An 11,603-nucleotide genomic window follows, 5' to 3' on the forward strand; every position below is an offset into this window, starting at 1 on the left:
GCCGCCGCTTAGAGACGAAGCATAAAGTGTCCTCATTCCACATAGGGCAAGCTGGATGAATCCATTTTACCCAGGACGGCCGAAGCGGCGTGGACCAGGGGAGAACTGAACCTTATACTTCACACCACAGTAAGTCTACGTGTCCTCTTCCACATAGGGCAAGCTAGAACTAACTATCTTACCCAGGACTGCCGAAGCAGCGTGGACCAGGGGAGGAACACACTTTTCATGGAAACGTAAGGCATCCATGACTGCCATAACGTAAGCCGCCGCTGTGCGCGTATACCCGTTCCCCGTAGGGAGGAGCAAGCCGCCGCTTAGAGACGAAGTATGAAGTGTCCTCTTCCACATAGGGCAAGCTAGAATGAACTATCTTACCCAGGACCGCCGAAGCAGCGTGGACCAGGGGAGAACTGAACTTTATACTTCACACCACAGTATTGAGTAATGTGCCCTCTTCCACATAGGGCAAGCTGGAATGTTCCATTTTACCCAGGACGGCCGAAGCGGCGTGGACCAGTGGAGGACTACACAATCATGAGGTTTGATATCGACTTGTGTGTTTCAATAGGATACCGATGGTATGGTTTGAACCGATTTGATTTAGCCATTCTGAAGTCATCACTTGGTTGAAGCGCTGAACTAGGGAGGCATCGTTTACATATATATTGGTTTTCGCATGCTCTACTAGGTTAATGTCATGAGGTTGGCTATCGAGCATGCCCAAGTGATGACTTGATTGTGTGCTTGCTTGAATTCTTCACATTTCATACCATCGGTTAGTTGTCGAATCATTCCTCGATCATAACCTTCGTTCTTGGTTCATGTATGCTCTCTTCCACATAGGGCAAGCTAGAATTAACTATCTTACCCAGGACCGCCGAAGCAGCGTGGACCAGGGGAGAACTATACTTTGTCTTGTATGCCCTCTTCCACATAGGGCAAGCTAGAACTAACTATCTTACCCAGGACCGCCGAAGCAGCGTGGACCAGTGGAGGACTATACTTTGTTCATAACACCACAGTATTGAGTAATGTGCCCTCTTCCACATAGGGCAAGCTAGAATGAACTATCTTACCCAGGACCGCCGGAGCAGTGTGGACCAGTGGAGGACTACACAATCATGAGGTTTGATATCGACTTGTGTGTTTCAATAGGGTACCGATGGTATGTTTTGAACCGATTTGATTTAGCCATTCTGAAGTCATCACTTGGTTGAAGCGCTGAACTAGGGAGGGGCATCGTTTACATATATATTGGTTTTCGCATGCTCTACTAGGTTAATGTCATAGGGTTGGCTATCGAGCATGCCCAAGTGATGACTTGATTGTGTGCTTGCTTGAATTCTTCACATTTCATACCATCGGTTAGTTGTCGAATCATTCCTCGATCATAACCTTCGTTCTTGGTTCATGTATGCTCTCTTCCACATAGGGCAAGCTAGAATTAACTATCTTACCCAGGACCGCCGAAGCAGCGTGGACCAGGGGAGAACTATACTTTGTCTTGTATGCCCTCTTCCACATAGGGCAAGCTAGAACTAACTATCTTACCCAGGACTGCAAAGCAGCGTGGACCAGTGGAGGACTATACTTTGTTCATTACACCACAGTATTAAGTATGGTGTCCTCTTCCACCATAGGGCAAGCTAGAACTAACTATCTTACCCAGGACCGCCGAAGCAGTGTGGACCAGGGGAGGACTATACTTTATACTTCACACACTAGCCATACTGAAGTCATCACTTGGTTGAAGCGCTGAACTACGGCGGGGTAATCGTTTACAGGTTATAATCATATAGCTGCATGCTCATTAGTAGATAATGGAATATTGTATGGCAATATGAGCATGCCCAAGTGATGACTTTGTTTCAAGCTCAACAGGTAGGGTATTGAGTCCTCTTCCACATAGGGCAAGCTAGAATGAACTATCTTACCCAGGACCGCCGGAGCAGCGTGGACCAGTGGAGGACTCTATACTTTATACTTCACACCACAGTATTGAGTACGACTTGCATAAAGCCCCTAATGAGAACCACGAGGGCTCTCTCAATGTAGAACCACAAGGGCTCTAGTACCGATTCTCTCGGTACGGCTTGGTCCGTGTTCCTTTATGCTTGTACTCTTAGAAAGTCTCAACCCGGAGGTCTTGACTTTGATTGTCATAGTTGGACTACGACGGGGCATCCGACCATTGCTGATCGAACACCCCTGATTCACCATCTTTCGGGTAGGCGGTACGCGTACCTCCGGACGCGGAAGTCTCAACCCGGAGGTCTTGACTTTGATTGTCATAGTTGGACTACGACGGGGCATCCGACCATTGCTGATCGAACACCCCTGATTCACCATCTTTCGGGTAGGCGGTACGCGTACCTCCGGACGCGGAAGTCTCAACCCGGAGGTCTTGACTTTGATTGTCATAGTTGGACTACGACGGGGCATCCGACCATTGCTGATCGAACACCCCTGATTCACCATCTTTCGGGTAGGCGGTACGCGTACCTCCGGACGCGGAAGTCTCAACCCGGAGGTCTTGACTTTGATTGTCATAGTTGGACTACGACGGGGCATCCGACCATTGCTGATCGAACACCCCTGATTCACCATCTTTCGGGTAGGCGGTACGCGTACCTCCGGACGCGGAAGTCTCAACCCGGAGGTCTTGACTTTGATTGTCATAGTTGGACTACGACGGGGCATCCGACCATTGCTGATCGAACACCCCTGATTCACCATCTTTCGGATAGGAGGTGCGCCCACCTCCGACGCGGAAGTCTCAACCCGGAGGTTCGGACTTAGAGTTTTTCCCATTCAAAAGTTTTTCTCTTAGCCATACTGAAGTCATCACTTGGTGAACGATTGAACTAGGGCGGGTTAATCGTTTATAGGTATCATGTGGTTTGCATGCTCTCTTAGGTTAAGGTCATGTGGTTGGCTATCGAGCATGCCCAAGTGATGACTTTGTTTCACGCTTGCTTGATTTCTTCATGATTCCCTGTTATATAGTGTAATCATTCGAGAACAGGGAATCTTTGGTTTTGCTCAACAGGTATTGGATGTCAACTTGGTATCTAGATCGCATTAAGTCTCAACCCTTAGGTTCGGACTTGTATAGTGACATCTTGTTACGGTCTTGAGTCTCAACCCGCAGGTTCGGACTACTTAGTGTTTGATCGAATATAATATGGCAACTTGTGCCTAAGTCTCAACCCGCAGGTTCGGACTTCTGTTTATTTGGCCAATGTATGTATAAGGCAACTTGTGCCTAAGTCTCAACCCGCAAGTTCGGACTTGTGTATTTGTTCGAAGTCATGTATAAGGCAACGTGTGCCTAAGTCTCAACTCGCAGGTTCGGACTTGTTAGTGTTTCGTCAACTTTCATATGGCAACTTGTGCCTAAGTCTCAACCCGCAGGTTCGGACTTTTGTATTTGTTCGAAGTCATGTATAAGGCAACTTGTGCCTAAGTCTCAACCCGCAGGTTCGGACTTGTGTATTTGTTCGAAGTCATGTATAAGGCAACGTGTGCCTAAGTCTCAACCCGCAGGTTCGGACTTCTATAGTGTTTCGTCAATTATCATATGGCAACTTGTGCCGAAGTCTCAACCCGCAGGTTCGGACTTCTATAGTGTTTCGTCAATTATCATATGGCAACTTGTGCCGAAGTCTCAACCCGCAGGTTCGGACTTCTGGAAGGATCACTTGGCCACTAATGATCCTTCCGCAGGTTCACCTACGGAAACCTTGTTACGACTTTTACTTCCTCTAAATCATCAAGTTCGGTCAACTTCGATAAAGCAGACGCGGTTCACGAGGATCCAGCGAACGATCATCTCCAAAGACCTCACTAAATAATCCATCGGTAGTAGCGACGGGCGGTGTGTACAAAGGGCAGGGACGTATTCAACGCTGGCTGATGACCAGCACTTACTAGAAGTTCCGAGTTCATATGGACCATTGCAATCCATAATCCCTACTAAGTGAGTATTTGAGTGATTTCCCGTTCCTCTCGGAATAGGAGACACGCTGCTACCCACATTGTAGCACGCGTGTAGCCCAGAACATCTAAGGGCATCACGGACCTGTTATCGCTCGATCTCATTTTGCTAAACACAAATTGTCCTGCTAAGCAGCGTACCGTAAGTGCACTTGCGCACACGAACAGCGAAGGTGTCAGGTCATACTCCACCGAAAGGTCCTAACCCGTTCCAATCGGCATCGACGCATTAACGCTGACTGCGTTCTAGTTAGCATATGTGAGTCACGTTCGTTATCGGAATTAACCAGACAAATCAATCCACGAACTAAGAACGGCCATGCACCACTACCCTTAAATTTGAGAAAGAGCTATTAATCTGTCTCACCTCCATAAGTTCGGACCTGGTAAGTTTTCCCGTGTTGAGTCAAATTGAACCGCAAGCTCCATTTCATTGTGGTGCCCTTCCGTCAATTCCTTTAAGTTTCAACTTTGCAACCATACTTCCCCCGGAACCTGACTTTGGTTTCCCGGAAGCTACTGAGAGCACCTGGTTGTAGCGTCTCCCAATTGCTAGTTGGCATCGTTTACGGTTAGAACTAGGGCGGTATCTAATCGCCTTCGATCCTCTAACTTTCGTTCTTGATTAAAGAAAGCATCCTTGACAAATGCCTTCGCTTTAGTTAGTCTTACGACGGTCTACGAATTTCACCTCTCGCGCCGTAATACTAGTGTCCCCAACTACTTCTGTTAATCATTACCTCCGGTCTGAGTACAAACCAATGAAAGATTAGACCAAGGTCGTATTCCATTATTCCATGCAAGATTATTCTAGGGCGTTTGGGCACCCTGCTTTAAGCACTCTAATTTGTTCAAGGTAAACGTGAGCGGTCGAGCTCTATGTTACACTTGCACCCGTTGAAGGGCACACCATGACACAGACTTGGTGCCCTACCACACCATTGAGTCGCAACCAGATTCCGACTTGGCCCACCGACCACGGGTTGACCGGGTCGGCGGAGCCGGACTGTGTTGGACAAGTATCAACTTCGAACGTTTTAACCGCAACAATTTTAATATACGCTAGTGGAGCTGGAATTACCGCGGCTGCTGGCACCAGACTTGCCCTCCACTTGATCCTCGTAGAAGGATTTATGCTCTACTCATTCCAATTATGAAACATCATTAAAGAGTTTCATATTGTTATTTCTCGTCACTACCTCCCCGTCCCGGGATTGGGTAATTTACGCGCCTGCTGCCTTCCTTGGATGTGGTAGCCATTTCTCAGGCTCCCTCTCCGGAATCGAACCCTGATTCCCCGTTACCCGTTGCAACCATGGTAGTCCTCTATACTACCATCCATAGTTGATAGGGCAGATATTTGCGAGATCTGTCGTCGGTGCGAGACCATACGATCAGCATCATTATCCAGACTTCAACTCAATGACACGGAGAACCCGCGATTGGTTTGACTAATAAGTGCACCAGTTCCCGCGAGGGTCCTGGCATGTTGCATGTATTAGCTCTAGATTTTCCACAGTTATCCAAGTAACTAGGTTGATGATCTCGTAAATTATAGCTGTTATACTGAGCCTTATGCGGTTTCACATTAAATCTGTTTGTACTTAGACATGCATGGCTTAACCTTTGAGACGAGCGTATATTACTGGTAGGATCAACCAGAATTCCGACTTTGCGTTCGAATGTTCATTGTCCCATTGCACCCGGAGGAGCAAACACCACGTTCTATATGTTGTCAAGTCCGGTAGCACACGGGAGGCGAGCCCCCGTGCGAACCTCATTGCCCTCGTATCACACACACACCCGATGCACCGGACAGGCACTTGAGCGGCATTCGACTCCGCTAAGCGCTCGTGCGCCCGATTGTGCATGCGCTGACGGGGCCTTCATACCCCTACCACAGCGACCTTATGCCAAACTTCCATGAATACTTAGGTGAGCTGACAAGGGCCTTCATTTCCCTACCATCAACTAAAGGACACGCTAGGCGCGTCCGATCATTGCAACTGCGGGGCTTTCATACCCCAATCACCACAGTACGCAATTCACCAGAGTTTAATCACAACCCCCCCGGACATGGCACACTATTAACTTGCAACAAAACTTAGTGTGTACCGGGCACATCGGTTCCACAAAATCATTCCCGATGTACCCCAATTGGGGTTGTGAACGCATCCATGGTCCTCTGACACACCCAACCAAGCGTGGATACTACATACCTCAAACACCCAGTACACTAACAGACAAATCAATATATGGTTGCTTTCCCCCAGACATTTGCCAATCACTTGGCACCCGGACGGGAACTCGCTCCTGATTGCGCCATTGCCACCCATTTGCCAAGAGCGAGTTCTGTATGTAGATTTCATTTGGAAAGACAACCGTGTACTGGATATTCTATCCGACGATTACAGATGACGAGTACGAGACTCGACTACACTCACGGATAATACATTTTGGGTCGAGATTGCTTTCGGGGTTTTCGATTGGTCTTGCGCTTGTAAACGTATAACTTTGACTTGTGGTAACCTCGGTATGTTAGTCGATCACGTGGTTGTGAACTGGGTAAGGGTGGGCAATCTGTTCACTTGCACTCTGGGTAGGAATATGGTGAGCGCTATAGGTTAAAGATCATGGTATGGTTCCATCGTGATGACTTTCGCTAGATAGTAGTATGTTTGGATAGTTATAACGTTTTTGGCCATTTGTTCATAGTGTTCGGTCCATTGAGGAATTCGATTGGTCTTTGCTTCACACACGTGGTCGATCACTTGGATGTGAACTAGGGTGAGATTAAGGTGTTCACTAGTGCTCTTCGGTTTTGGATCAGTAATGAGCACTTGATTGGTTTCGCATAATATGTATCCATAGTGATGACTCTTTCCAGCTTAAGATTTCGTTACCAGTTTCGAATCCTCCCCACGTTCGCTTTTACTTGGTTAGGTTTTCGAGTGTAGATTTGAAAGCAATCTCATGTATGTATCCCATCTGATATAAGCCACTGACAGTTCATGTCACCTCGTTCAACTCTCGCTGGGTCACAGAAGTATGTTACTGCGCCCATTATCCCTACTCGGATAGGTTCGGTTCGTTCGTTTTATACTACGGTGAGTAAACTCAATTTGTGCATCGCATAGCCATGGAAAGCAAGCTTTCGCGGGCCTCTTCGACTGTTTTGATACGAGCTGTGCCCGTGATGCTTGTCATCCCAGGATACTAGACCCCTTTGGACGACCGCATGACCATCAGAAAGTAAATTCCACGTTCGATTTGGGGTGTGAACCCCGAACATAAAGTCTTTGTGTAGAACCACGAGGGCTCTATAGTACCGATTCTCTCGGTACGCTTGGTCCGTGTTCCTTTATGTTCGTACTCTTGTGAATAAGATTCACGTTCGTTTTGGGATATTTGCTACTGTCACCGTTTGAGTACTATGGGGCTTGAACCCCTAACATAAAGTCTTTGTGTAGAACCACGAGGGTTCTATAGTACCGATTCTCTCGGTACGCTTGGTCCGTGTTCCTTTATGTTCGTACTCTTGTGTGTATAATATTCATGTTCGGTTTGGGATATTTGCTACTTTCACCAGGGTCCCGTTCTTCATACAAGTCTGCCTTGCTAATGTGGTAACTTTATAGTGTAGTTCTGACATCCCAATTTTGGGACTTAGCCGATTTTTCGTATATTTCCATATGACCCATAGGGTCCCTTTCTTCATACAAGCTTGCCTAGGGCGATCGGTCAAAACTTGTCTTACTATTCGATTGGTCTTCGCACTTTCACCCTAGGCAGTTCGCCTAGGTCTGTCTTCATGAGGAGGCCAAAACCCGAAATAAGGAGGTCCAGCCGACCCTGAAACCTCCCCTGTCTTAACTACACTAACCCGATTTTTCAGGGTCCTCAGCGCCATACAACTTTGCCTAGGACACTTATACTCTTGACTTAGGCCATCTGACTTGGTCCGTGTTTCTTCCTAGGGTTCACCTAGGTACTTTGCCTTGCTTGATGTGGTAACTTTTTAGTGTAGTTCAGACATCCCAATTTTGGGACTTAGCCGATTTTTCATGTATTTCCATATGACCCATAGGGTCCCTTTCTTCATACAAGCTTGCCTAGGGCGATCGGTCAAAACTTGTCTTACTATTCGATTGGTCTTCGCACTTTCACCCTAGGCAGTTCGCCTAGGTCTGTCTTCTTGAGGAGGCCAAAACCCGAAATAAGGAGGTTCGGCCGACCCTGAAACCTCCCCTGTCTGAACTACACTAACCCGATTTTTCAGGGTCCTCAGCGCCATACAACTTTGCCTAGGTCACTTGTACTCTTGACTTAGGCCATCCGACTTGGTCCGTGTTTCTTCCTAGGGTTCACCTAGGTACTTTGCCTTGCTTGATGTGGTAACTTTTTAGTGTAGTTCAGACATCCCAATTTTGGGACTTAGCCGATTTTTCATGTATTTCCATATGACCCATAGGGTCCCTTTCTTCATACAAGCTTGCCTAGGGCGATCGGTCAAAACTTGTCTTACTATTCGATTGGTCTTCGCACTTTCACCCTAGGCAGTTTGCCTAGGTGTAGCTTCTTGAGGAGGTCAAAACCCAAAATAAGGAGGTTCAGCCGACCCAAAAACCTCCCCTGTCTAAACTACACTAACCAGATTTTTCAGGGTCCTCACCGTCATACAACTTTGCCTAGGTCACTTGCACTCTTGACTTAGGCCATCTGACTTGGTCCGTGTTTCTTGCTAGGGTTCACCTAGGTAGTTTGCCTTGCTTGATGTGGTAACTTTTTAGTGTAGTTCTGACATCCCAATTTTGGGACTTAGCCGATTTTTCATGTATTTCCATATGACCCTTAGGGTCCCTTTCTTCATACAAGCTTGCCTAGGGCGATCGGTCAAAACTTGTCTTACTATTCGATTGGTCTTCGCACTTTCACCCTAGGCAGTTTGCCTAGGTGTAGCTTCTTGATGAGGCCAAAACCCAAAATAAGGGGGTTCGGCCGACCCAAAAACCTACCCTGTCTAAACTACACTAACCAGATTTTTCAGGGTCCTCAGCGCCATACAACTTTGCCTAGGTCACTTGTTCTATTGACTTAGGCCATCTGACTTGGTCCGTGTTTCTTCCTAGGGTTCACCTAGGTACTTTGCCTTGCTTGGTGTGGTAACTTTTTAGTGTAGTTCTGACATCCCCATTTTGGGACTTAGCCGATTTTTCGTAAAATACCATATGACCCATCAGGGTCCTTGCCTTCATATAAGTTTGCCTTGCTTGGTGTGGTAACATTTGAGTGTAGTTCTGACATCATCATTTTGGGACTTAGCCGATTTTTCGTAAAATACCATATGACCCATCAGGGTCCTTTGCTTCATATAAGTTTGCCTTGCTTGGTGTGGTAACACATGAGTGTAGTTCAGACATCCCCATTTTGGGACTTAGCCGATTTTTCGATCCATACCATATGACCCATCAGGGTCCTTGCCTTCATATAAGTTTGCCTTGCTTGGTGTGGTAACATTTTAGTGTAGTTCTGACATCACCATTTTGGGACTTAGCCGATTTTTCGTAAAATACCATATGACCCATCAGGGTCCTTGCCTTCATATAAGTTTGCCTTGCTTGGTGTGGTAACATTTTAGTGTAGTTCTGACATCACCATTTTGGGACTTAGCCGATTTTTCGTAAAATACCATATGACCCATCAGGGTCCTTTGCTTCATATAAGTTTGCCTTGCTTGGTGTTATAACACATGAGTGTAGTTCTGACATCCCCATTTTGGGACTTAGCCGATTTTTCGACCAATACCATATGACCCATCAGGGTCCTTTGCTTCATATAAGTTTGCCTTGCTTGGTGTGGTAACATTTGAGTGTAGTTCTGACATCCCCATTTTGGGACTTAGCCGATTTTTCGATCCATCCTATATGACCCATCAGGGTCCTTTTTCTTCATATAAGTTTCCCAAGACTTAGTGCTTTTTACCTTTGGACACCAATATCACCCTTACGGGTTTCTTTGATCTTCTCACTTTGTATTGACCAAATGTAGGTCTTGCCATGCCAAACATATAATTGTTCTACACCAAGTCTCTATCTCGTACCGCCAGCTCGGTACATTCGATCAACCTGCCCTTAAGGCACCCGGGACTTAGCCATTTTTTCACATTTTTCATGATTTTGAGGCAACTTTTCTCGACTTTGTCACCTTATATCACCAAGATCCTTTCCCTTTAGCGCTTCACTCTGTTCGTATGATATTTAGCGCTGACTATCACCTTTCTATCGCTGACCTCAACTTCTTATTCGGTGCCATAGAGCCAGAGATATTTGGTGTATGCTGTTATAAGGGAAGTTTGTCACTTTTTCAAAGGCCCACTTTGGGACGCCCATATCTCACATTCACGTATCTTCGATCTTCTTGTCGTCGATGGACGAAACTTAGGTCTTGTATTGGCCAACTTATAAATGTTCTACGGCCAAGCCGTATCTCTTACCGCCAGCCCGGTATTCATGGACTTAGTTGGATTTTCGCCTCTCGTGGTAACAATTTCAGACTTTGACTCACAATAACACCCAAACGGTCACATGCTAGCGCTTTGCTTGGAAGGAATTATAGTTAGCGCTACCTTTTCTCTTTCCATCGATACCTTGTTCGTTCCATTCCATGCCATACAGCCGAAGTTATGATGTTTCCCGTTTTCCATATCATGTGGAGCTTATGCTCTGGGAAAACCATCTAACACCTGTACCACCCTTTTAGGTACCACCGATCTCGAGACTATGTTCGGGCCAAATATAGGTTATAACATGCCCAACTTATAATTGTTCTACACCAAGTCTCTATCTCTTACCGCCTGCTCGGTATTTTACTCGTAAGTCCAAATTTCACAACTTGTACTTTTTGGCCCAATGTACTCGAGTTTCAATTTTGGTAACATTTTTCGACTTTGACGCTTAATAACTTCCAAATCATGCTAGTTAGCGCTTTGCTTTCTTCTAGTCGTACCTCCGCTGATTGTTACAATTTTAAAAATCGATCGAAAATGTATGGACGGCGTTCACAAAATTCGTCCGGAATTTTGTAAACGTGTTTTTCCGTTTTCTCTCAATTGCGGGCGAACTAAGCGTCGGATCGAAAAAAACCCAAAAGTAAAATGTGTTTAAAAACCCGATTTCTACATTATTGCCGAAGACACCAAAGCGCTATCTCGAAATTTTAAAAATCGATCGAAAATGTATGGACGGCGATCACAAAATTCCGGACGAATTTTGTAAACGTGTTTTTTCGTTTTCTTGCGATTGCGGGCGAACCAAGCGACGGATCGAAAAAAACCAAAAAGTAAAATGTGTTTAAAAACCCGATTTCTACATTATTGCCGAAGACACCAAAGCGCTATCTCGAAATTTTAAAAATCGATCGAAAATGTATGGACGGCGTTCACAAAATTCGTCCGGAATTTTGTAAACGTGTTTTTCCGTTTTCTCTCGATTGCGCGCGAACTAAGCGTCGGATCGAAAAAAACCCAAAAGTAAAATGTGTTTAAAAACCCGATTTCTACATTATTGCCGAAGACACCAAAGCGCTATCTCGAAATTTTAAAAATC

The sequence above is a fragment of the Anopheles coustani genome (genome assembly GCF_943734705.1).
Source record: "Anopheles coustani chromosome X unlocalized genomic scaffold, idAnoCousDA_361_x.2 X_unloc_13, whole genome shotgun sequence".
Classification (NCBI taxonomy): Eukaryota; Metazoa; Arthropoda; class Insecta; order Diptera; family Culicidae; genus Anopheles; species Anopheles coustani.